Source organism: Pseudopipra pipra, chromosome 14 (genome assembly GCF_036250125.1).
Source record: "Pseudopipra pipra isolate bDixPip1 chromosome 14, bDixPip1.hap1, whole genome shotgun sequence".
Lineage (NCBI taxonomy): Eukaryota > Metazoa > Chordata > Aves > Passeriformes > Pipridae > Pseudopipra > Pseudopipra pipra.
The window spans coordinates 4,466,193-4,494,014 of record NC_087562.1 but is presented as its reverse complement, the minus strand read 5'-3'; the positions used below and the strand labels follow the sequence as shown (position 1 = coordinate 4,494,014).

At 41.1% G+C, this 27,822-nt stretch overlaps 1 long non-coding RNA gene across 2 annotated transcripts in view; it reads left to right on the top strand.

The window, feature by feature from the left end:
* The window catches only part of LOC135421991 (uncharacterized), a 377,077-nt gene that overhangs the window by 110,229 nt on the left and 239,026 nt on the right, over positions 1-27,822 (top strand). For both annotated transcript variants that reach the window (XR_010434268.1, XR_010434267.1), the window contains one exon: positions 15,460-15,540. This is a non-coding gene — a long non-coding RNA (uncharacterized LOC135421991). The remainder of the gene's footprint in view (positions 1-15,459; positions 15,541-27,822) is intronic.

Genomic DNA, 27,822 nt, shown 5'->3' with positions numbered 1-27,822 from the left:
CCACGTGGAAGTTGAAAACTAATTTTGTTATTAATTTCATTACTAATTTAATGTACTTCAATCTTTGTTCCCAACCAGGGTGTAATTTATTTTAGATGTGCCCTGATATTTTCTGTTTAGGGTTGCTTCTCATCATTTGGGCTAAACCAGTGATGCTGGTCCACGGTGCCTCTCTGTCCTTTTGCTCTGGCTGTGATTGGGGTGACATCCACCACCACCAACACTTGCTCTGGAAGCTGTAGCAATGTCACAACAAAGGCCAAGAGCATTAATCTGTTAGGGAGCAGAGTTTTTTGTTGAAGTCCACACCCTTTCATTTTAAAGGTCACGTGGTGACATCAAAGATCAATAAACAGTTAATGTGTTATATTTCTGTGGTGGGAAAAGGAGCAGATTAAGAACTGCTGTAAAACACAATTGTACTTTTTCAGTGGTTGCATCTTTGCTTTTTGACTCAGGGTATTATTTATGCAATTGCCAGAATCCCATGACTCCATCCTAAATGGGTTGGGAAATCCAATAGTGTATCCTGGCCAGGTGAATAAATGGGGACAAAACATGATAATGGCTTTCACATTTTGTATCCTATGTGTTTTATCTCAGATAAATAGACTCAATAAATGTTACAGTATATACACTTGTGCCACAAATATTGCATTTGATTCCTAATGGGTCATAAAGTGCCTTTTGCAAACCTTCAAAGAAATGTCAGTCTGTTCTATGGAAAATGTGTTTCAGTGCTAAATTTACTTTATACTATTTGCCCTACTGAACTTTTTCCTTCTCGTGTTTCTAAACTGTGTAGATAGTAAAATTTATGTTTTGGGTTTGATCTGCCTCTTGGTTACAAACATTTTAATTCCACTGAAGTGGTACAAGCTGGAGTCTTTACATCCTGTGGCGTTTTAATGTGTTCAATATTATATTAACATAAGAATAATAATATCAAACCCTGTTATAAGCTACATGAATTTTATTATTTGAACTTACAAACCAAAACTAATTTACAATATTGCATCAGAGTAAGTCTAAATTATGTTACAGAGATCTGCATTATGTAGAATGGATCCTCCGTCGTGTTTAACACAGTTTGACCTTGTGGGATGGGACTGAGGGAATAAACTGAGATATTGATGGTAAAATAGAGGATGGATGCGACATCAGCTATAGTCTGGTGACTTTTGATCACTTGAATTAGAACTCAGTTGAAATTTTGTGTTAATATGAGGGTAATCTTTAGCTAAAATAGGTTATTTGACCATCATCACAAGTTAATGCATTAATACTTAAGTCAACCTGGGAAGTTACAGAAAATCTGAAAATCTAACTTTGTAAAGCAATATTCCATAGCTGGTAATTTGGAATGAGCTTGTTTTGTCTAAGACCAGAATTTTATAGAGGTGGTTCATGAAAAGTGAAGAGCTATTTATTTTAAGGAGAATGTGGCACATTGATAGAGCCAAATGTAGTTACATCTGGATGGTGGTATTTGCTCCACATTTATTTCAATATTTAGGATGATGCAGTCCCAGATGATTCCATTTATGTAGAGTGGGAAGTTACTGGAAGTTACAGAGACAAGGCTAATTCATAATTTCTCGTAGCAGTTCCATACAGACCCGTACCAGAATAACCAGTGAATGGTTGCAAGATGTCAGTAAATCTGGGCCACAGAATGTTAAAATTGTACAATCTAAGTTAGTTAAGATTCATCATATTCATATTACTACATATATGTTGCTGAGGGTTCCGTGTGCAGTAGATCTGTGGGGTGTGAATCATTTCTGGTCATCATAAATCCCTGAGCTAAAGAGAATGGAAGGCTCAAATGGCAGCACAGTGAAGCCTCTATCCAGAATTCCAGGAAACTCCCAAGGAGGTTTTCTTTAACTTGTATTAGTTTGTAGACTGTTATTTAATATTCAGGGTTTCTTGACCCCTGAGGAACAGTATAAAACATATAGTGGTACTTGGCTAAAGATTTGTGAAAAAAGTGCAGTGGCAGCCAGCGAGCTGCCCCTTGGACCTGGTGTTCCTTCAGGGAACCGTTGGGAACCCAGCCACTTCCAGCCAAGTCTTTCAAAGCCTTCCCATCAAATGAGATGGGATTGAGCCAGATCTTTTGGCTGAAATATTCAAGTATGTTCTTCAAGCAGTGAATTTAATAAATGACGGGAGAATTACACAGAAAAAAAAAAAGGCATGAGAATATACTTGGGTGGATAAATGTATTCCTCCTCAACCTCAATTTTTGATCAGAAAACTAAAGTCTAAATTAGTTAATGATCCTGTTAAATCAGCTCAGGGGTCCAAAAGATTCTGAAACAAAATCTGTTAGGCAAGACAATTAAAATATTAAAAAACATCCATGAGGAAACACTGGCAACTGAGCCTATCTTGACCTGTTCCCCCATGTTCTGTTCCCAGGAGCTTCCAAAGAAGGTTTCCAAGGCAGCTGCCATTGCTGTTGCTCCCTGTGATCTGTTCCACCACACAAGAGTCATTTGTTTAAAACCTGTCAGAAGTTCAGCCTTTTAATAAGAGGGAGATTCCTATAATCTGCAATAATAATAATAATCATCAAAAATTTAGGTTACATGCTTTTATGTGTCTTACATACATAGTCCATAAATAATTTATGCACAAAAAAGTGTCTCAAAGGGACTCCCCTGAGGCCAGTGATGTATGTGCCATTCCCTTAGTGAGGTCAGGATTTGGGAAGAGAGAGTGATTAAAATGAGAATTAAACTGTGAATTGTAGGGAGACTCGTGTGCCCTCCAGAGATAATGTAGTAAGGCTGCTCTGTGAGAGGATCCTCAGGGACACTGGTATTTGTCCAAAAACTGCAAGCAACAATTTTTTTCCCGCTGTTTAAAATCAAAGGGCTTTTTTTTCAGTTGTGAAGTGTTAGAGACACTCTGTTGCTTCCTTTTCAGAAAACAAGTCTCTCATCTTAGTCAGCCTGGCTCTGCATGTGCTGCTCCCCAAACTGTGATGGACATGTGTGTCTGGATGGACACCGTGCCTGGGAGGACAGAGACATCTCCCACGAGGTGTTTATGAACAGGCCTAAACCATCTCCATGGTGTGGCAGACCTTTCATCACAGCAGCAGTGCCCTGGACATGCTTTTATGTGCTTAACAAGTCCTGAAAAAGTCAGTGACTCAAAATCTTTTGTGTAGAATGCTCTGACTAAAAGGGTTTATGAGGTGTATAATGTCTCATGCTCTGCACTTCCTAAGTACCAGGTTGACTTTTGCAGCTCAAATAAAATCTGACATGCTGGGTCTTCTGACACATCAGCAGATGAACAGCTCTCAAAGGCTGGGACCAATGTATGTCCAAACTTTGTGTAGCTTAAATGCATCGTGGACTGGGAGGTCAGGGAACACGGGGCTTTAAAAAGCAAGTTTAGAAGCCTGGTCAGTTTGGTTAATTTGATCAGACTTCTTTTGTTTTAACAGGCAAAATACAGGTTGTTGTCTTGGATTTTCTGACCTAATGTACCAGTAATTTGTGGGTATATCCAGTCAATAATAAGGGACTTTATTTGAGGTAACAGACCAATCACTGTTTTAGCTCTGTAGACGATCGTCACGTCTCCTTAGAAAGAGAGCAACTGTAGTTTTTAAGCCATTAATGGCCTTTTCCAAGAGCTGTATTTCTCTGGGCTTGTCTTTCTTTTTCAATATAGACAGTTCTGAGGCTTTTGAAGTTTTTCCTCATTATATTGTTAAGAATTTTATCCAGGGTTGGTGGAAAAGCTCTCTTACTTGTTGCTATAGCTAATAGTTTCAAACTGCATATATTGCATTTGAGACAGACGTGGATGGAGAAATTTCAAGTGTCACATTCCATTACAGTGTGAAATTCCAGGAAAGCTAAAGCACGTTGTAAAATTGCATTGTCTTCCCCATCATTTAGCTTCAAGAAAGAAAGAGCTCACAAAAATGTCAAAACTCAGTCAACTCCATATTAAATATAATGAGCTTTTGGCTTTGGTACTGCCAGAATCACTGGCTGATGAAAATGTTGTTTAAAACCATCATAGAATATTTCTCCTGTTTTCTAACTTGAGTTTTTTCAAGAATGGTTCATACACCTGGACAATTTGTTGTTAATACAATGCTGTCATACAGCTTAAATAGACATTCACTGTGTTTAGATCTCTAATATACTTCAGACATCAATCACAAACCTTTTTCAGGCTTCAGTCTGCTAGACTGAGCCTAAATTCATTTTGTTTTCTTGTGGAAGATAAGCTCTGCCTTCCCCATTCATCTTAGTAATGATTTTCTGTGCTTGATCCAGTTGATGTTCATTTTTCTCCAACTGGGGGTCGTCCAGGCTGCTCATAACACCGGGACAGGAGTGATTCCAATGTCCTGGACAGTGGCAAAATAGAAATCTTTCACCTGTCCCCTAAGCCTGAGTCGTGGCCTCATGGAATTGTTGAAGCTGGAAGAGACATCTGGGGAAATTCTACTCCACCCCCCCTGCTCAGAGCAGGGTCAGGATATCACTCAGCTGAGTGTCACTCAGCTCAGGGTGTCACCTTGATACTCAGCAGCGGTCAAAAAAAATGGGATAGTGAGAAGAATCAGAAAGAAACAGAAACAATCCAGAAAGCATCGTGGTGTCAGTGCATGTTGGGCACCTCAGTCCATAACAGTGTAGGTAAAGTTTTGGTTCTGTGCCTAAAAGGAAACGCAGCAGAACTGCAGAAGATGGAAAATCATGGCAACAGTGTACCAAATCCAAAGGGATGGAGCTGCAGCCTTAGGGGGAATGAATGAAGAGCAGGACTCTTTAACCTTAATTTTATTTAATAAATGAAAGCTATGAGAGATATCCATAAAATCCTGGAAAAAGAGAGGAGGAGGTTGCTCGCTGTGCCTTCCAACGAGATGTGGGGCAAGAAATGGAAGCAGGAGCAGGTTCAGAACATCCAAGGGAGATGCTCCTTCAGAGCTGGGGGGTGGAGGGGAGTTCCAGGCTGCAGAACTCTCTGCCATGGAGTGCCCTGGAAAGCAAAGGTTTTTGTAAGTTTAAAAGCAACTGGACAAATTTATGAAAGAAAAATCAATTAGAGGCTGTTAAATGAGAGGTGCAATCTTTGGCTTAGGAATCTGAAAGAGTATTCTTGGGAAGTGTCATTCCCTGCTCTTTGCAGTCTTTGTGTGATAAGTGTGCACAGCTTTTGAAAGCTTTTGTTTTTAGTTTAGAATGAAGTTATATTTAAAAATCTTGAAATTCTGTGTAAATACTCCTTAGAACTCTAATTTCTAGAGACCAGCCACAGTGAGAAGTTCTATCAAAGAATATCAGTTTTATGCAAGGTGAGAGTATAATGGGCCTGATACTTGTTGTCTTTCACCATTATTATTTTATGGAGTTAATAAGGGTGCTTTTAATTTACATCAGGAGAAAATCAAGACCACTTTTATCTTTTAAGAGAGTGAAATTATAAAGAAATCAGTAGGCACAAGAAATGTATATCTCCACCAAAAGATGCATGTTTTCTGAGATGCTTCAGTTTGCTCAGATCTGTGTTATCCTTAAGAAATAGGGAACTTGTATGTGCTGGCAGTGCTCTGAGTTGGCCTGAAAAAAACAGAATAAAAGCTAATTATGTTGATGGCTGAGGGCTAAATTCTCCTTCACTCGAGTATGTCTTCATGGGTGTTACAAAGGCTGAATATTGTAATATTTAATGACCACCCAGAAGTCAGACTTTCCAAGAGTGAGGGTGGGATATTTTTATTAATTGCACAAGTGGTCAGAGACACCCCTGGTCACCCAGGCCCTTCAAAGCAAGGGTTCACTCAGATCACGCTCTGAGCTGGGACAGGAGCAACCATTCTCCTGCTAAAAACTTGATATCCAACCTCACAGGAGGGATATTTTCAGCAAATATTTATGCCTTATACTTTTGTAAGTATAGTGGAGTAATGTCTTCACCTTCTTGATAATCTTGTGGGAGAGGAGAGCATTTTTTAGCCTAAACCCAGTTATTACAATCTGATCCTCCTGCTCTTTCTGAAAGAGATGTTCCACTCAATTGTAGTAAAAATTAACAAGTTAAATAACTGTCTACTTCTGTTTAAAGATAACTATTCTGGAAATTTGCCTTTAAGACTAATGGGAATACTTTTTGATTTTGTTTTATAAAAAAACCAAGCAAACAATGGAAACCTAAAAATGTTCAGTCAAAAGATTTTGTTCTAAAACCTCAGGTTTTGAATTTGGAAATGCTTCCAGGGTATCTTATTTCTGCTGTTGCCTTCTTAGAGTTATGTTTCAGTTTTCCTCTTATGGAAGTGCAAGATTCAAACTATAGCTCTGATCCAGAGCCTTCAGACAATTTAAAGCCCTCTGTGTATTTCTCAATGATAATTTTTTTTTAATGAATCAGCATTTTTCCAAGGAAAGCCAACACTTCATGGAAAACTCTTTTTTTGGTAGGAAAAAAAAAAAAGTAGTCCTGTTAAAACCAGATGTAGGCATCCACTCTATGGAAGGATGGAGGAAAGAAATATTTCGCTTCCGTTCTAGATATTTTAATGTCACCCTTTGGCTTAGGCAGATTCCTTCTTACCAAGTTAATTTTGGGATTCTTTGGGTCAGTGTTTCCCATAGTTTGTCAGATCAGACAATATTACATCTCACAGTGAGCAGGGAACAGCTGTTTGTTCCTTGATTCCCGTTTTCCCTGTTTTCCGTTAACCTGCCCCATCCATGGAACGTGTCCGAGCCGTCCAGCAGCTTCTCCCAAACCATCTTGCTTGTTTCCTGCTGAGGGTCTCATAATGGCTTTTCCCTGTTTGCCTGTTCCAGCAATTATTTCCTGGTTTCCAGCCAAGCAGTGATTCACACAGCACAGAAAGGTTTCATTCCACTTCTGTTTTCAGTTTCCAACTTTCTGGTGTTTTCCTGCAATTTCAGCTCCAGAAGACATCCTACCTTTTTTCTTCCCTTTTAACCTCCTACTTCATTCAATTTACCATCATTTGTCTACTCCAGCTCTTCCTTTCATGCTGGTAGAACAGAGCTTTGCTGCAGAGTTCAGAGGCTGCAGCAGCTTGCATTTAATTCTTCTTTGCTCTTGAAGATTTTTCACATTCATCATGGAGTTTTCAGTTTCACATATTCTCTTCTGTATGGAAAAGAGTTTTTTTTCTTCCAGCAGAAGCCATTCTTTTGATGCATGGTCTTGGCTGGGCAGAAGTACACAAAGAACAGCTCAGCTCAAAGATCTCTTTCATGAGGCCTTACCCAGGATGAAGGTTGGAGCTGGTGATCACAAGGAACAATCCAACACATGGCTTTTTTTCCTTCTTCCCTTTGTTTTAAGAAGCAGGACTCCACTCATATGCAAATAGCAGCAAGATGTTTGCAAGTGAAAAGCAATGAATAATGATGCTGTTCTGTTCAGGAAACAAAATTGTGTTCTAGAATTGATAATGAATGGCAGAAGATTTCTTAATAAACACATCAGCTGCAGGGTAAGGCCAGAGCTTTGAAAGGCGTGACCTTGTACTCAGAAGAAATGTGGAGAAGTGCCAAATCTCTGTGATTTCTCAGGAGTGATTTCTTTCCATCACTTCAGGATTTTGGGACTGGCAGTGGCTTTCAGGGGGCCCCATTCCATTGCTGCCCAGGTAAGTTTTGAGGGGAGGAAGAACCCTCACTAAAAAATGATGCCACTTCTGAGTGAGAGGGTCTTGACTTGGAGTCTTCTTTACTGAAGCTCACAGCATTTTTTACTTTCAACTGAGTCAGAACTGATGCAACAGCTGATGCTGCTGGAAGATGTTCTTTAGGGCCTTGGGAATCAGAAGGAATTCATCAGCCAGAGCAGGTGATAGTGTGGATTCAGTCCCTCGTGGAATGAGGGAGAACCAGTCACAGGTAAGGGTGACTCTCCTTCTCTTCCTGTGGATCCCCTTCCTTTTGTGCACAGGTGTCTAGACTGAAATTACACTATTTAATGAATTTTTAAACAATGCTGTTCCTTTTGGATTGAAAAGAGTCATAGCAAAACTGACTTGTGTACCACTGGAATTCTTTCCTTCCATGAGGGATAAAAGCAATGCAGGAATACAGCCTGGGAGTTTACTGGCATTAATTATATGGTTGTGATATTTTGTGTGTGACAGAAAAATGAAGTCATGCTTTTATCAGTGGCATTTATATTAGTATTCTTTGTCATGGGAGATACATGGGTGACAAAATGTTGGTGTTACTTAAGCTGTTATTGTTTTATTGTACCACTGATGTTATTAATACACTGTTGTTATGCTAATGAGTTCCTGGGGTTTGTGTCTCAGAGGCTCGTTCACAAAATATGCACTGAATGGAGAAAATGGATGAAGTACCACACTGTCATATATGAACATCTCTATCATATATGTGAGAAGTTCCTTTATTATATATATATACATATGTAAAAAAATTAAGAAAAGTATTGTGAAGTGCCAGAGAACTTTCCCTGTGAAATGGAACACCGAATCCATGTGGGATTTTTCACTAGTAGATCTCCCTCCTTTGCCCTTGCTTGTTATTTTGCAGTAAATATGTTTGTTTTCAGCTGCCTTAGGAGTTAATGATGGAAACCGAGGGTCACTAAAGACTTTCTGTTGATTTCAGTGAACAGTTGCTTGAAGTCTTTCCTAATTCTGTGTTGTAAAGGACGAGACTTTGCAGGAAAGCTTCTCCTACAAAACACTCCATTCCATATTCTGGTGGACTTACCAGAATGCTCCATATTCTGTGCAGAGGGTGTGATTTGTAGCTGGGGATGGGGGTTGGGGCTGCCTTGAGTTGGACATCACAGAACACTCCTTGGCTTGAGTTCTTGCCCCCTTTGGAAACTGTGATCCTGGGATGTGAAGAGCAGCACTAGAAACCAGCAGTCACTTTCATCTTATTTTTATTTAAATGCTTATTGGAAATCTTGAATATCTGTGTTCAGCATCAAATATATGTATGTTCAGCATCAAATATATGTATGTTCAGCATCAAAATTTATACTACCTATGGGGGCATTCCTGGGTTATTTTGCTGAAGGTGACTGCCCTCTGTGATCACTGTGAAGCAGGTTATGTGTAATGTCTAGAAGTTGGCCTTTGTCTAGTCACTTCACTGTTAATATCAATAATAGTGAATGTATATGAATTTTTCCTTCACTTCTCAAAGCAGTGAATTAGTTCAAAATGTGAACCCTGGGTTCACTTTTGTAACTTCTTGCTGCTTGTCGCAGTGTTTTCAGTGTCTTCCCACCTGCCATTTGAAAGTTGTTGGGTCGGTCCCCTTGTGCTGCTCAGATGCCAGGAAGGAGAATCCCATCAATTCCCTGCTCTTGAGGCAGGGATGGAGCCCATTAAACAAAATTAACAACATGATCAAAGAGGCTGGAGAATATTTTGAATACTCTCATCAAATATCCAGCTCTCTGCATGAAAGGGAGGAAGCACAGAGGAAAGGCCACTTTCCTCATCTGCTGCATATTTCTCACAAGTCTCACAGTCCAAGAGCAGCCCAGTGAATTCCCACCAGCAGAAACTCTTCTCCCAGTCTTTGACTGTTCCTTGTGCAGTTGCCTGAAATGCAAAGCAGTGGTGATGGAATAATGCTGTAACGGAAGATCAAACTCATTCTTTCTGCTACATTAGTCTAATTTTTGTAATGCCCTCCCAGGAGCATAAAGGATCCTTGATGCATGGAGCAATGCTGGTATAAATTATTAGCTCTCTGCCCCAATTTGTTCATCCTGGATAGTCATAAAATGTGTTTGTTGCAGACTATAAAGCTTCTGCTTTCCAATTAGATAACAGTAAACCATTTTCTGTTTGCATGCTTTTTTTTTTTTTCTGTAGGAATATTTGAAGGAAGAAGCCAAATTATTTTGACTTCTAAATTTATATTTTCAAGAGTAAGGGTTTAGGGTCCATTGTAAATGCCCAGCTGTCTACATCAGGACAGAACTGTTGAGATGGCTTGTTTGTGGTAGCCAACCAGTTAGTAAAAGACTTAGAGCATCAGCTTTGTGATAGATATTTTCAAAACTGTGGTGACAGTATTTGCTGTTAAATCTGGCAATGTGTTACAAATTAATGATGACTCAATTTTCCCCTTTAAATTCATTTATCAGAATGTCCAAATTAGATTATACTGACTCCAGGCTTTTGCTTTAACAGACTGTGCAAACCCCCGTGGAAGAAGGGTAGGAAACTTAATAGGAACACGACTTGTAGGATTCTGCAAGAATTTAACAAAGTCCCACCAAAACTTTTAGGATTACCTCTAGAACAAACCAGTAAGTGATACCTCAGAATGACTTACAATAGCTCATAATTGTACAGCAATGATACAACTTCCTAGAAAGCCATGTAAGATTTTTGAGGAAAAACACTCAAAGCATTAGAAGACTATCATTTTTTTAATTTCCAAAGGAATGTTTCCATACAGGAATATTTGAGTCCCACCTGTCATTAAGATCCCAGATCTCTAGTGGAAAAACCCCAGGTAGAGCCCAGTGTGCCTCAGTTATTTTTGCATTCCAGGCATTGCCACCTGGTTGTTTGAGGGGCCACACCTTGTGGCCAGCTCCAAACGTGGAGCTGAGCTTCTGAGCCCTCGGAAAAAAATGTGATGCTTATCACTCCTGTTGGAGCTGCTTCCTGGTGTGTGTGTGTGGAGATTCCATGACCCAGCCCATCCTTTGGGTAGGGTTGGGAGGGTTCATTTAGGAATGATTCGAGGAGTAAGAGAGTTTCTGTAGAAAAAACCAGGAGCTGCACTGTGAGAAAGGTGCACTTCCACACTTCCACCTCCAAGAACAGGTGGAAGAACGTCCCTAGTGAGGCAGCACAGGCTGCACCAGTGCAGTGGGGTGTGGTCCTGAAGACACAGTGTTTGGCTCCTTGGCTGGGGTCCAGGGTGGGGAGGAATCCCTTCTCCCTGGCTGGGCAATGTTGCACACTGTGATAGGAGCAGCACTGAAGACATGAGTAAGAAAGCCAAACAAAAATCATTCTATTGCCTGTCAGAGCTGGGATGAATCACCCAGCTGGGCATGGAAAACTGCCTCTGACCTCAGGAAAAAAGTGGCAAAATCTCAGTTTTCAGTTCAGTACCATTACTGGGAATTTAGGGGTAATTACTATAAAATGTAATTATTGAAAGGTAAGAATTTACATATTTCCTTACAGTGTAGTTTATAGATCTGTTTTCCAGTCACATTCTGCACTGGTGTGAAGGAAAAGTGATTCATGAGCTGCATCATCCTTTCAGAATCACAACCAAACTCATTGGGGAACTGATTCCAGTGCCCTGCTACCCTGAGCAGTTCCACTGCAGGACATGTTGCTTATCCATTCACAGAAACAATAATGATGTTCCTTCTGGACACGTAAGAGCTGATCCTGCTCTGAAGCAGCAAAGACTCCAAGACATTAAAAGAATATGAAGGCAGAGAAGGTGCAAGGGGATTTTTTGTAAGGGATCAGTGATGGGAGGGGAGAACTCTGTCCATAAGAAACATCTGCATCCATTGGGACAAACTTCCATCCCCAGCACAGGGTCCAAATTTGAGTGCTGCCTTCACTGCAGAGCCATCCCCCAGCACTCACAAATCACTGTCCTGCCCCTTGCAGCTTTAGCAGATGGGGGAAAAACTCTATGAACAGTGCTCATATGAGGTGGATTTTGCCATCATGTTTTCAGCTTTCAAGATGATTACAGTGTGTTCTAGGACATGAATTTTATTTCTCATTTAGTTCCACGTCCCTACTTTGAAAGGTCTTTGAACAACTGTTCCTGAACTTCTTTCTGTGGATCCCTAATCACCTTTTCCTTTCCCTCGGTATGATTTTTTTTTAGTTTTCCACTCTTTCCTGTGAACAGTTTGAGTTCTGAGGAGGTGTTGGAGCATTTTAATCTGCTCATGTTATTTTTGTATTGGAGTACTCCAGCAGGGCTGTGGTTTCTTGGTTTTCAAATTAGAGCTACTTCCATTGTTAATATTCAGAGAAGATGGTTTGACCTATAAGTTTGACTTTTGTGGCTGTTTCTGGAAACTTGTGAGCCATCTGCTAGGTACTTTAAAGGAAAGTAGATGTCCATAAAACTTACAGAGGCATCACTGATGTGTGCAAATCTGTTTCCTTACTTTTGTGCCTTAAAGATCAAATGATTCAATATTCTGTATTTCCTAAAAGAGGAGCTATACCTGAACTTAGAATTTAACTTATAGCAAATTCAGCAAAAAATTAATGAACATTATGAAAGCAGGAGGTGTTTTGATAAAATCACTGCATTGCCAAGTGGAATGGGAGTGAGTTGCTTTAAGGAAGGTCAGCCTTGGGCACAGGTGGTGGGAAGGGAAGCTCTTCCTTTGCAGGCTCTGGGAGCAGGAACAGCCCCTGTCACCCGCTCTGCCTGATGCTGTTACACTTTGGAGAACGTTACACCAGCACCACCAGGAATTACCTGCCTTGGGATACTCCCAGTGGATGAAGCACATTGCTCACAAATCAGGGGTCCACATGCTCAGAGGAAGTTGGCCAAGAGTTTGAACACATAATAGGAACTCTGCTGGGGTTTCCATTAACTGCTCCACTACAAAAATGTTGCAGTGGTCAAGTATTTTGCTGTTAAAGCGCTGACTAACAACAAGGACTGTGATCCTTTTAGATATGACACCTGTTTATAACTGATAAAAAAATGAGGTGCCTGCTCAAAGCCAAGTGTAGGGGATGGTATTTGCCAAATATATTGTTTTTGGTTTAATTTACCCCACGGAAGTCAGTGGTGGAGTGCTTCAGTGTGAGTAGAATGCATCCAAACACGGAATTCCTTTACAAAAAAGTTACTAAGAGAGAAATGTTAACTCCCCAAAAATATGCAGCCAGTCTAAAATGACTTTTAATATTAGACTAACTTTGCGAGGAAAATTATGCAGCATAGGAAAAATAATATCTTATGCAGATAATCTATTAATTATAAAAGGTGAAAATAAATTACTGAAAATATCACTGAAAGGTTAGTGTAAGTAAAACACCTAAGAAAAGTGGTGAAATACTCAAGTTCTCACATGTACTGAGAATAATATTGGCATTTCTAAAAACTTGGTAGAAATTAATATTTAATTATGCCTGACCTACTCTTTTATCTTGACTTTATTGCAGTCCTGCTGCTTGAAACTAGAAGAGTAACCTCAGTGGAGGAAGTAAAACAGACTCTTTTATACTTACTCTCCAGCAAAGCCCAAAGCCTTCATATAAAAGCCATCAGCATTTATAAAAAATGTAAAAACGAGTCTTCTTATTGACTGATACCTGGCACAATTCTTGGAATGGATCCTGACATCCTGGGCTGTGTGTTCCATTATGCACAGGGCAGGGGGTTTGGCCACAGCTGGCTGGGAGAGAAATCCATCTCTGCAGGAGGATCCCTGCTGGGGCTGCAAAGCTGGACCTCAGCCCAGGAGCTCTGTCCTTACTCAGATCTGCTCTGTCCTTACTCATATCTGCTGTGTCCTTACTCAGATCTGCTGTGTCCTTACTCAGATCTGCTCTCCCTCCTGCACCAAGTCGAGCTCTGACCAAGGAGAGGATGTTTCTGACCAATAATTTCCTTACTGTGTTCTTGGGTCTCCAATACAATTACAAAGCTCTTAAAAAAAAGGAAAACAAGGTTCAGAGCAGTATGTCTCCTAAGACCTTTTCCTGTGTCCAGTTGTGAGTATTGAATATCCAGAATTCTAATGCCAAGGTTAAAATAATTTCTTCTTGAACGAGTCCTGGATGATGAAGTAGAATTGTTCAGGAGACAGATTGCTCCGAGAGAGGAGGATTATTCAGTGCAATTCACTTTGTTTAACTGAGTGATATGCATTGCTAAATTGAGCTTTCTCAGTGCTGGGTGGTCATTCCTTGAGTTGTGTGGTGAAGGGACTGCAACCAAATTCCCTGCTTGGATCTGACCATCAAACCAATCCCTGCCATCTGAGCTCCTAATTATGATTTACTAAAAACTTGGCATGAAGCCCAGATGTGTTAAGGAACCAGAATTCGGTGTCCCTGCTGGAATCCTGACAATTCTCACGTCAGACCATGGAGCAGTGGTGGGTCCTGGGGTCTCAGCCCCCGGGTTATGTGACAGCAGCTCTTAATCCCACCGTGGCCAACCCTGGCTGTGCCGGGTGCCGTGGGATGGCAGGGAAGGCCTGCACCCCCAGCCTGCTGCTGGCACGTGCTCTGCCGTGGCCACCCACCTCTCCACAGCCCCACAGCCCCAGTGCAGCTCATAGCTGGGTAAGGATCCAGCTGTTTGGGGCTGAATTATGGGATCTGGGAGCGGGAAAGGAGCGGGGACATTGACCTGCAGGTGTGCGTAGCAGCAGCTAGGTAGCATGAGACAGAGGCCCAAAGGTGAACTTTATATTCACTGCATGAAAACTGAGGTCTAAAAATATTCTAACAAGACTTTCTGCTGTTTGTATTAGTGATGGAAATGTTTTGCTAAATATTTCATTTTAGCAGCTTTCTGGAAAACTCGGACTGAATGCCAAATTGTATTGCATTATCCAGTAACAATATTGATATCCAGTCAACTTAGAATCATAGAATCATAGAATATCCTCAGTTGGAAGGGACCCAAAAGGATCAAAGTCCAGCTACTGGTCCTGCTCAGAACAGCCCCAGCAATCCCACTCTGTCCCTCAGAGCGTTGTCCAAGCGCTCCTGGGGCTCTGGCAGCTTTGGGGCCGTCACTGCTGCCCTGAGGAGCCTGCTCAGTGCCCAACCACCCTCTGGGAGAAGAACCTTTTCTGATATCCAACCTAAACCTCCCCTGGCACAGCTCCAGCTCTTCCCTCGGGTCCTGTCACTGCTCCTTCCTGGTATGATGGTGTTCACCTGAGTTCTCTGGAGCTTGTTTTGTGGACAGCACCATTAATGGGACTCTTCCAACCTGTACCAAGCTCTTGGTTTCTCCAGTTAAACAGCATGCTTTGTAATTTCTGACTGCATTATTAACCTGTATCTGGAGAGGGAAAGGCTCAAAGCTTGCTGTAATATCCTTTATTAGAAAGAAATATCAGAGTTCATTTCGGCCTCGTGTCAACAGAGTGAGATGACTCCATCTGAGGAGTGGCTCCTCTGGAGTCAGTCTCATCCTTTATACCAGCAGGGCTGTTCCCTGAGCTAAATATTAACCTACTGGAAGAATTTGGCAGCACAATGAGACTGTTCAGCTGACTGACGCAGGACTGATGTCATGCATGGAACATATAGACATCCATTGTGAATATATATGAGGTGTCTCATGGCTTTTGCCATCGTTTAACTTCATCAACCTTTAAAACAATGCAATAATTCTACTTGCCAGAAAATATCTGGATGGACAAAGCTTGCTAAGGTTTCTAAGTGCCTGCCTTCTTTTTTGGTTATAGATTAGTTCGCCTGGAAGAGACTTCAAAGACTGGGCCCTTCAGATTTATAAATATATGGAATAACTTCAGTATAATCGTGCAGTAAGTATCCAGAAGCTGATGAAAAATCAGATTAAATGTTAGAGGTTTTTTTTTTTCCTACCACAGGACCAGTTCTGCCCTTTATACAAAATTCAGGTGACCTCTGTGCAGCTGCAGAGGAATTTGACCTTCAAACAATATTTCCTCAGCAATTACTAGGTACCTTCTTTTGGTTTTAATACAGTCATGTAAAATTAAAAGGAAAACTGTAAATACTTGGCCTTCTGCTTAAATTTCAGGACCTTCTTGTTCCTTAGTTTGTTGAATGAAGATACTTTCATACTGCAATATATTCTGTTTAGTAACCCTTCCCATTCCTTCAGACTGGAATTCCCACAGTTGGAATTAAGGCTCACTCATCAGTAAACATGGATTTTATAAATTCATTACACTTCCTTCCTCTAGGCACGATTACAGAATGTTTTCTCGATAAAAAATTGGCTAAAAAATTCAATCTGTAGAAACTGTTTCAATTGTAGTTTGTAACTGACAGCTGAACAAAAAGCAACATTCAGCATCATTGTACAAATCCCAGGATGCCAAAAGTCAGGAACAAATAGTCTTGGGAAAAGGTTAGTGGTGATGCCTACAAAAAAGATCCCCAAATATTTCTTTTATCAATATTTACCAGCCTTTCTGTAGAAAATCCATTGAACCAGCCCTTTCCCTCTGTTGTCCTGTGAGATTAAAACGTGGTAAATGGACTGAAGTTAAAAGATTAACAGGAGTAGACTAAATATTTTAAGCATAGCAAATAAAAAATAGAAGGAGGATTGTATTGACACTGCTAACAAAGGCATTTTGGGCACTGGCTGCTGTGTGAGCTCCAGTTTCGTGTTTCAGTTTCTGCACAAGAAACTTCAGGAGTTTCCCTCATTTTTGAGTGCAGGTTTCGATATTAATTTTCAGAACCATTGACCTCCTTTACAAAATGCTGTCCTCCTCCTACACAGTTTGGTTGTTTCACAGCTGTGTTGCACAGCAGACACGTTTCCTGTACACTGACAAATAATGCAGGTTTTTGGTGTCATTCAGAAAACAGCCCTGAGGTCTGAACTTGGAGCCCCTCTGGTGATTTGACTTTTTACGGACGGAAATCGTGTGTGGACTTTTCCCTACTTTGTCAATGAGATGATCAAGCAAATGGTGTTAAAAGCCAGCAACCCTAGAAATAAGTTTATTTCCCACATTTAATTGCATTTCTCTGAATGTGTTGGAGGGCAAAGTCTGCCTTTGGGGCTTTGAACGGGCGAAGATTAAAGTAGCGCGAGGTGATTGTCGCACTTCCCGTACCTCTCCTTTTGTCCTTTGGAGCATTTCTGAGTTGGAAACACTGATGTCCATCCTTTTCTGACCAGGTGCCAGGTGGAGAAGAGCTGTGTCAGTGGGGACTCCCCTCCCTGCTCCCACCTGGCTCAGCCAGGGCTGGTGCTCGGAGGGAGCCGGCGGCGTGACCCAGCCTCTATAATTAGCCCCTGATGTAAACCAGGAGTTAAGCCTTAACTACTCAACTTTCATCAAACTGCTTTTGTCATTGCTTGGTGTGTGCTGAGCTACTGAGCAAGCAGGTATCAGAGCTGATCCTAAAAATGCATGGTTATTTTTACAGTGACCTTTCCAAACAACCTGGAAGTGGTGGCGCTGGGATCAGATCAGGGCTGTTGGGAGTTCATCGGGCTCTTGTCACTCTGCGTTTGCCTCCAAAACATTTCACCAGATATTCCAAGTACCCGTTTAATGCTCTTAATTTTTACACTAGACTATGTTCTTTCCCGTTTGAAATAAAAACATAATATGTTTTGGCTTTGGCAGGGAAAGGAAGAAAGCAAATATTTAGCTGCTTTGATTTTCTGAGGGTTGAAATGACAAGGTCTGTCTTCATCAGAATGGAAAAATTGCTGTTGAGTTGTCACTTAAACTTCACCCTTTAAATTTCTAAGATCCCAGTGTTACTTTTTCTGATGCTGTAGTTATTTTCAAATTACTTTTGTGGGAGTTGAAACACATGTAAGAAAAACATGTATTATTACAGAAATAACTTAAATCTATTAGTATTCTGGAAAAAACCCAAACCACTGAGATTCCCTGTACTTGAAATAAGTTTGATAATTAAACAGAACAATTTAAAAAGTAAAAAAAAAAAAAGCAAAGCAATTTGGAAAGGAAGTAATTTGTATAACTAGCAAATATTTAAATAGAACAGGACTATTTCCTGCAGTGTAGGATTCTTTGCAGAGTGTTTCAAACAGTTGAACTCACAACAGGAAGTAATTTGCTGTTGAAAATAAGATCACATGAAACTCAGTGCCTATAGTGATAAAAGGGAAGTACTTCACTTGGGGAGGCTGTAGTTGATGTGAGGCATCAGAGCAGTTTAGTGACACTGTGTTTGAAATTAGGTTGGAATGCTGGAAACAGGAGTAGGGAAGACACGGCAATCACATGTAACAAGTGTTAAATGAACACAGGTCCCACCAGACATCAGATTACGTGAAGGGGCTGTTGGAAAACATCACAGTCTTTATCAGAGGTGCCTGGGAGTGGGAAACCAATTAGAAAAGGATGTTCTAGATCTCTGCACTGTCACACACAGCAAAATAATTGATGACGGTGAATAAAAGCCTTTCTAAATTCCTGTGCAGGTCAAGGTGTTGGTTTGCACCTGGAAGTAGAAAAATTAAGCCCCTTGAAAACCAATTTGCATGTTGAAGTGGCCAAAGTCAGGATGATGCTTGAGGACACCTGACTATGCACTTGAAGACAGTAAACCAGGATGCTTCTGATTTTGAAGTATTGCCCTTTCCAGTGGTAATGGGGCAGTCTTTATCAGAGGTTGAGGAAAAAAGTCAATTCTTAGTATTAAACAGTGCAGAAGAACTAAAAATTTTCTGGAGTTGATGAAGTCACTCCTGTCAGCTGTATCAGCTACTCCTTGTGTCCAATTTATGAATTACTTTGATAAACTAGGGTATTTTTAGAAACCTTTTTATATTTGATCTTGTGCCTGTCTCATGGGATTTTTTGACTATGTTGTCAACCTTGAAGGACCTCTCAGACTTTCAAGACTTGAGTGCTGCTTAACCCACCATACTTATATTCCTAGAAAGCTGAAGGCAGGGCTACCACTTTTCCAAAGCAACTTCTTTTTGTTAAGACCTAATGCCAAAATTAATAGGAACTCTTCAGTTGACTTTGGTCGCCCACGTGTGTGGTTTGAGACCCACTCTGTCTGTTGAGCCCATCTTTGTAAGGATTCATTCTTAGGAAGTATTTACCCTCATTACCCTTGTGCTACCAGGCAGCATTCACTGGTTTGGGTGATGTCCTTGGGCATTCAACAGCAGAGACAGGAATATGGTCACCTGCTCCATCTGCACTTAATTCCCAAATGTGAGAGTGTGCCATGTTCCTGACATGTGTGTCTGTGCTAATGTACCCTTTTGAATTTATAGTGAAAGAAATTCAGTTCTACGCTCCAGTGTTAAATTAGTATTATAATCTGAATTTTAATTAAATCTTTGCTATATAAACATGACATTTTAATGCTCTCGGTAATAAAATAGTGTTTTATTTTAAGTAAGTCACCAGAAAGATGTTATAATAGTTGAGATCAAATATATTTGCACTCATTCTAGGGGGAGAAACGATCTTGTTTCCAGGTATAACACAGTGGCATGATTTAACAACTTTTCTGTACTGTGTGCATTGCCTGTACATATGTGAAAAAATTTGCATTTCTAGATTAGTCACAAATTCTTTCTCAGTGAAAGTGGTGTCATCTTGACACACAGTGTCTTCTGTCCTCTCCCTGAGATCAGCTGGACTTTGGTAATGAAATCAGTTGGAGTTACTTGACCCTGGGTTTGTCCAGGATGTTACAACTGGGGGGAGATTCCTCTGCTTTCTCGGGGTGTTGCCCCGTGAACCTCCTGCCCAGCTGGTGTGGTGCAGGATTGCACTGCTGGCAGCTGGGGATGCTCCAAAGGATGAGAAGTGTGCAGGGAAAGTGGACCCCAGGTTCGTGCAGTTTAAGTTTGGCTCTTTTTGTTGCTTTGCCCAGAATGCCAAAGCAACAGGCATGGATTCTGCTCCTGAAATCAGCTCCAAATACACATGATGTAATTATGTCATTCCCAAGGTCCTGCACAGTGGGGACTCTCATTAAGGTGAGGATCACCAGTAGAGTGAAAGTAGTTGATGTTTTATATCCCACAACACTTGTTAATTTTGCAGTTTCTACTCGAGATCATCATTGTCCAAATACTTTCCTTTCATCACAACATGCCATGCTGACACAGTTATTTACTTAGTAACCTCAGCATTTCTGCATATTCATGGAAACACAGGAAAAATAATGGTACAGAAGTTGCTTCAAACTCAATGCAGTCACATACACTGATAACTTAAGTGTGTATTACACAATTATTTATTCAGCCTTTAGAAGGGGAAAAATCAGTTACCAAAGCAACTGTTATATTGTGTGTAACTAATGCTATTTTTAAGACAAAGGACATTGGTAAGGCACACATATCAGTATCTCTTAGGAACATGTACACACTTTGCAAAGGGGAGAAAAACACCAGAACTCTTATAATCACTGGATGGGTAAAAAAAAAGGAGTTCAGACCTGTTTGCTAAGTATTTCCTTCTCACTGAGTTTCATCACCATTTTTACAGCATTGTAAAGTCTTCTGACAAGACTTTTAAGTGATATTCTGGAAAAAAACAAACCAAAGGGAAATAATAACATGCAACAGCAAGGGCTCAGTGAAATGTGTTTGTGTTGGGGTAAGCCTGGTAGATCAAACAGCATTTGCAATCCAGAGTGTGCAGCCAAACACACATTTACACCACTACAGGAGGCTCTACATAAATACAAGCTATGGATGGTAGTTCTCTTCCTTTCTTTTCTGTTCAGCCAGTAGGATTCTGCCCTACCCTTGCTCTGAGAGCTGGGAACATAATGTGCTCTGTATTCCTGCTTGGACTGAAGATGTTTGCATATCACTGTTATGGACCCAACAACTGTGATTCTGTGTCAGAGTGGAAAATAATAGCTCATGACGTAAGCTTCAGTAAATCATTTGTGTCCTAAGTGCACTCAGAACCAACTTACTGACTTTTTAAATGCCTGTTCCTACTTTTTGTTCTGTCAGTCCAAAGGGCACGGTGGAATATTGAAGAAGAGCTGGGTTTTATTCATCATATTTCAAATATTTCTCTTACTTTCCTGTTCATGAATAGACTGACATTTCCTTACACTTCAGAATTGTTTACAAAATAAGAGTTTCCAAAAAAAAACCCCTGGTCCCTGGCTCACTCTAGCCAATGCATTGTGAGTGCCTGGTGTTGATCAAAGTCCTTCAAATGGCATAAGTGAAGTGATGCTGTGCTGAGTATTATGGTATGTTTTGAATGCTTTTTGTGAACCTGTAGGGTTATGAATATGAATATGGCTTTCTGTCAGTATTAGACAAAGATCTGTTTTCAGAAACCCTGCAAAACTGAATTTGAAGAATGCCTGCAACTTGATCCCTGCAAAACCCTGTGTCTACACCAATAGTGAAACTGGAACTAGTGGAGACACTCTGATGGTCTAAATGGAAATTAAGATGTTCTGCAGCAATTATTTTGCTTATGGGGGAAAAAAGGGGTTACAAACAATTTGCCCAAAGTTAATCCTGCTTCCTGCTTGCAGAAGGTGCTGATGCACCTGTTGGACAGACCAGACTGCTCTGACTCTGGATGACCCAAATAGTTACTGATGTGAGTCTGTAGCTGAAGAGCAGGGCCCAAAATGAGCACCCCAGAAATGCTGAAGTGATGCAACATAGGGATCCTCCCAAAGGAAGTTTCCTGGCTTTTATTGTAAAGGGGAATTTGCCCAGCTCTGGGTCTGATTTTCAGAGCTGTGGAAATAACTTGCAATGAGAGAAAACAGCTGGGTTTTCCTACAGCTCCTGGTGATCTGGTCTGTTCACTTAGAATAAGAGCTGATTTCTGTGATGTTATCAATCTATCCAGTAAGTTCTTCAGTCATTTTTGTTGCTGGCTGAATAAGGCTTCAGATCAGCTGCTCTCCAGTTTGAGGAATAACAGCAGTGCCTGAGTCCCTGGCTGATCCAGGACTCAGCATTTCTCTGCTCAGGTGCAGGATCAGATTCTCAGGTCCTGGATTCAGGGGCAGTGGTCTATGGATGGGTATTTTGGGAGAAGCACAAGCCATGGATCAGTGAGTGCATCCTTTTTGTGGCTCAGCTCTGCAGAATCTTGCAGGAGAACTGTTGCCTCTGATATCAGGATCGAAGTGCATGGCAGGCAAGTCATCCAAGTCCATGCACAACTCCCCATTTCCTCTGTAAATTGAATAAATCGTGTTGGTCTCTGATAGAAGGTAAGTGCAGCATTTGAAGATGCTTCACTGTGTTTAATATGCCTCCTCAGTAGTGGAAGTGGATAATCTGGATTAGGAATCCGGGACTGTGACACTTTTACCAAAGAGAGGAAGATGGAAGAAGGATGTGTGAAAAGATGCATCTGTTTTAATTTGTCTTTATTCCCTAACTGTGGATATGAAGGGCTTTTCCTGGCTCCCTCTGCTGGTTATGGAGCTGGTTTAGCTTTTTCTTTTTTTTTTTTTTTTTTTTTTCCCACGACAGTATTATTTTTGCTGATTAAAATAGCTATGGCAGCTTTATGTCTATCTCAGCCTCCCACCCCCCATCCTGCTCTACACACTCTTCTCTGCTTAAATACACAATTGTTTTCACGACTAATTCCTCTTCTCCCTTGGAATATTACCGTGTGATTCATATCTAAAAATGAATTGATCCTTTTAAAAAGAATCAGTTACTCCGAGTACATAAACAAAAGAGAAAAAAAAAAGAGAAAAACCTGCAAAGTTCCTAAAATATTAAGCAGCAATTTCCGGTATGAACTGACTTTTTGTTAGCACTGAATTTAAATAATGAAAGAAAATAATAACAGCGGCGTAGCAGCAGCAGCCCCAGCCATGAAACGTTTGTCTTGTGCTTTATGCAGTGCTCTTCTCCAGTCACCTGAGATTTGAAATGCTGCACCTGCTCTGTAGGACTTAAGCAACAGTAGTACTTTGGGCTGACATGGAATTGCCATCTCTAGAACATTTAAGTCTAAGCTGATGGGAGCTGACAGTTCTTCTGGATGCACCAACTGCCCCTGCTCCGACCTGGAGTTGGGCTCCAGGAAAAAGCATCTTCCAGTTAATTTAAACCCTTCTCTTCCAAGAGTCACCACGGGCTCCTGTTTGTCTTTTCTGGGCTGCAACCCAGTTGTAAGTCCTTTGTGTGGGAAACAAACTCCTGGGCTCAAGTTTTTTTAACACTCCTCAGTGACTCAGCCTTCTGAATCCTGTGGGAATTCCTAAACCACTTTGAGGGTTTTGAGAATGTTTCCTTCTACCTGTGAGGCTCCCTGTGTTCCCAGAGTTAATGGGCAAATCTGTTAGCAGTAGGCAGAAAATTCTATTAAGATTCTTGTATTAGTCTTGCTGCTATAATATATGGATGCTGCAGGATCTTGGATATGTCTATCCTTACAGCTTCCTGCTGAGATGATATTATTGCTTGGGTTAAAAGCTAAGTGGCTTTGTGTATGTACACACTCCAGTCAAATATATGATTGCTAATAATCCGTGGAGCATGAATGGAAAAGCATTTCAGATGTGGTAATGCAGAACATCACTTCAGTGAGCAACTTATATTTGGTTTGGGCAAACAGCTGCAAATATTCCACTTTTCTCTTAAATTTAGGCTGTCGTTCTCCTGGCACTCTTTGTTTGTTTTTATCCTCATTAACAACAGAGCATAACCTTAACCTTGAAAGTGCTTCTTAATAATTTTGTATAACACACTTTTCTAGATGTAAAATTGAGTTTTTTACTAAGTGAAATTTTTAACTATCTAATACAGTAAAATAGCTGCAATAAAACCTATCAAAATACAGGAAATTAATGAAATAACTTGAGAGTTCTAATTCTTTTGACAAAAAATTTTTAGTGATCAAAGTGGAGAGAGAGAAGACAGCAATTCTGGCGTGTTCTAACTTCTCTTCCACCAACCATGAAAACTGATTTTGGGTGTTGGCCTTTTTTATGACCAATGTCCAGGCATAAAATCTGAGCTGCTGACCTGATCCTGCAGCCCTTGGTGAGAGAGCTGGAGCTGTGTCAGCTGTGGGCTGCAGCCCAAATTCACCCAAAAGAGCTTTAGCAAAATGCATGGTGATGTTGAGACAGGCTTTGCTTTCTAAAAAACAACTTGATTTCCCAGATTTTCAGCCAAGAGGACCATGCCATCAGACCTTAATAATCCCTGTCTTTACTAATTTACTTTAAACTTTCCTTGTCTGATCTGTCACAAAAGAGATCATGTAGTAGAAGAGGTGAGTTTATACAGTAAGGTCTCCTAAGTGTAGAATAAACATCCCAAATTTGCTGCTGCTTGAATACAAGGAATGATTTTAACACCTCATTTGGAATTTGATAATAATCCATATATATAATGCCATAAATCAGTTTTAAAATAGCAAACCCAAGTGAAATCAGTGAAGTTATGTAGCTGAGTTGTTCCTGCTGTACAGATGCTCCTGGTTTGGTCAGCTGGCCACCACCCCACCTGGTTGTCTTTGCCTGATTCTATCAGGCATTTTCTGCAATGACTTTGGCTGGAAGAGCTTCTGTGCTTCCAGAGCCCAGGGGAACAGGATCCTGTCTGGGTAGGTAATGAAAAGCTGAAGCCTGATGACAATTTACATCTAGGCCATTCACATCAGTCTGTTGGATAAAACATCATAAATGGTGTGACTTTTATACAATGTATTTCCTGCAAAGGTGAATAAAGAGAGATTTAACATGTTCTTATTTCATAGATTGTTTCTAGTGCATCTTTCCCCTGACTCTGCTTACAGACCTTCAAATTTATCATCCCATTTTCTGTTCAAAACGATGTCAGGAGCACAGCCTGTCACTTGGTTGAAGATTTGCCTCTAATTCCTTGCATTTTTTTGAACTTCTTATAATATTAAGAGCATTTGTGTTGAAAACAAGATGGCTGATAGAGATCAAGGGTGAGAACAGGCCACCTCTTGGAGAAGTGACTTTACCTTGTCATCAATTTTCATTCGGAAGGGGGATCTTTGAAATATTAAAATACAGTTCCTCCAGCCTCTCCTGCTTTTCCTGGTCTTTGTGTGTGATAGAGCTGTCTTTTCACCAAGGCTTCTCGTGTGACAGATGATATCTATGCATTGCCCTGCTGTTTAATGGGAAGCAAATGGGCTGGCTTATCTAATGTGACAGGTACAGTCGTCTGTTGTCAGAGCTGTGACAGTGCTGACCAGGATTATCTGGCTGAGCGGTCATCTCGAGGCTGCAGCATGGAAGGTGTGGGCCTCATGGATAAGCTGCAGCAGTGCAATGAGATAGAGGGCCACTGGAGTGGAAAAGATGAGGCAGACTGGAGGCTGATGTGATATATAAAGACATCAGAGGCTGACAAGTGAAATTAGGATAAAGGTTTTGGGGATGTAGGTGAGCAGTGGAGGATGTATGGAGTACATACCTCTGGGAAAATCTGGTAGACATTATCTGCAGTCAAATAGGATGCAAGTTCATTTTTCTGCAGTTTGGCAGATTGTACAGAGCTGCTGCTCTGCATTGTTTGGGGCTCAGCAGAGGAGTCTCCCAGTGCTCAGGATAATAAGGTGCAGAGGCAAGTGACTGAGCAGCCAACAGGATGAGATCTTTTCACTAAATATAACTGCCAGCAAATGAACCAAGCATGCACAGAGTTTAAATGTTGGTTCACTGTGTGGCTGTGGTGAGTGCAGCCCTGTCCAGCTTGAAATGAGGGTGACATTGCTGTAGCTTTGATAGAACATAAAATTTTGCTGTCGCAGCTGTGATTTTCACAGAGGCCTTCAAGTGCCACATTTATGGACATTCATTAGGGAATGATTTTTTCCAGGCAAAATCATCTGTGATCTGTGTTTCAACAATGGAAATCAGCAGAAAGAAGGAGCTGAACGTGCTGCTAGACCTACTGCTGCACAGCAGAATGCACTCCAGAGCGGGTGAGGATGACAACCCAGCGGGCTGCTGAGTTTTATCTGGTGTTTTCTACAGGAAAGCTCCCAAAGTTCTTCTGTAGAAAAACTTCCAGTGTTCAACCCATGAGTATGTGTCATGACACTTAAGGCAGGCCAGTGATCCTGACAGCCTGTCTGACACATTTTCCAGCGGGTGGGATTGGCAGCATTGCCGCAGTGGTGGTGTTGGAAGAGCACTTTTTAGTTTCTTTCCCGAAGAGCATTGATGTGTAACAGTGTAGAGACTTCCATGGTTTGTAAAAATGGAAAGAGCATGTTGGGTATTCAGAGAAATGATGGTTCTGCCTACCCTGACTGGCCTGAATTTTCCTGCACCGCATCCCACCTGGCTTTTCTTGGGAAATGAAGACCTGAGGAGTAGCCTCAATGGTTGTGTCCTGGTGCTTCTCTCTCACTCTGAATCATCCAGCCTTGTCTTTGGAACCTGCTGTTTCCATGTAGGAAAGGTCCTGGACAGCAGGAAAGGTCCTGGACAGCAGAAGCTCTGCGTTGCAGTCAGTACCAGCTTGCTGTTCTGCTGGTTAATTTTCTAGTAAAACCAGTGTGATTATTAAATACAACTCCCCTATGTCTCAGTGACCAGAGTGATGTCACCGTGATGTGATTATGCACAGGAGCATCTGTGGGGTCTGAGAAATGGAGATGAGATGTCTCACTACTATTTTTGGCACTGATGCTTGGTATTTCTTCCATTTGCAGACCCTCTGTGCCATTTTCTGATGACAAAACTGATCCCTGAGGGCACAATTGGTATTAATGAGATGTAAATGACAGATGAGGTGACAGATGACAGTGTCATCAACCAAAGAAATAGAGAACAGTATCATGAATAAGCACAAAACAGTCACAGGACAGAAATGAACTGTATAAAGTATTTTTGAACAGGTTATTTTTTAAAAGGTAATGCATTGGAAAAAGAGATAATCAGAGCATGAAATATTAGCATGAAATGACTCTGACTGTTGTAGCTCTTAGCAAGTATTTTTCGGGGTATTTATTGTAGGGCATTGAGGAAGAGAAAGATGTTTCATTTATTTATTGAAGAGTGACAGTGACAGAAGAGGTGTGACAATGGGAAGCAGGTATTATGCACTTGATGTTTATGAAAGCAAGGCTTGATGTTTTCATGGGTCACCACGTGAACGAAAGATGGTATTTAGCAAAGGTCAGGAAAGCTTTAATCTGGAAGCCTGTGACATATGTCTTGGCATGTTAAATAACCTTCAAGTCTGGTAGAAGATGAGATTTTCATGAGGACTCTTTCTTGGTGTTTATGGGCTGATTCATACCTGTCCTGGCACTGACAATGCGTCGAATTTTTTAATCACCAAAACACGTGAGAGCTGCTGTCCAACTCACCAGTGCCTTTAGGAGCCCAGGCTTGAAGAGTGGGCTGAGCTTAGGAGGATTGCCACAGGGATAATTCATCTCCCCCCTCATTCTGGCCTAGATATTCCACACATTTTGTCACAGTGGTTTTTGGGGTTTTTTTGGGGGGGAGGCTGATACTCCAGTGTGTTTCTACAGATTTCTGGCTTCGACTCTGCCTGGCTGGAGCTGTTGTGAGCCCTCCCTCCTGCCCTTGCCGTGGTGCTGTTGTCTGCAGAGAGTGTTATTTTGGAAGGACAGTTACAAAGATCAAACAGAAGTTTACCTTGGCCCCACAGTTTATTTACAGTGAGCTGTTCTGCCTCACTGGGGCACGGGAATCACTTCTCCAGAGTGACACAGAGCAGGTCTTTCCAGCTTGGCAGATCCTCTTCAAGAACAGCTCCATGGCTGGGTTGTAGAAGTGGGTGGATGTCTGAGCTGTTCAGAGCAAAGGGGGTGGTTGCTCATGTGTGTCTGTTCCCATCCTCGTTAGCTGCTCTTAATTAGCACCAGTGATACCAGTGTACGACGGGGCTGCCATTCACCGGAGTCATTGATGGCTCCAGTGGCTGTCATGGGATTCCTGCTCCTCTCCCATTTCATGGGAATCTACTCAGTAGTTACAACTAGAGAGAAAAAACCTCACAACCTAATAAAAATAATAACAACCAAAAAGGAATTATTTTTTCCTTCCATGTCTTCTTCACCTCTTGTTCTTTTTCCTCTCGTCTTGACTTTGGATGAGAGCACTTCCCATGAGCCATA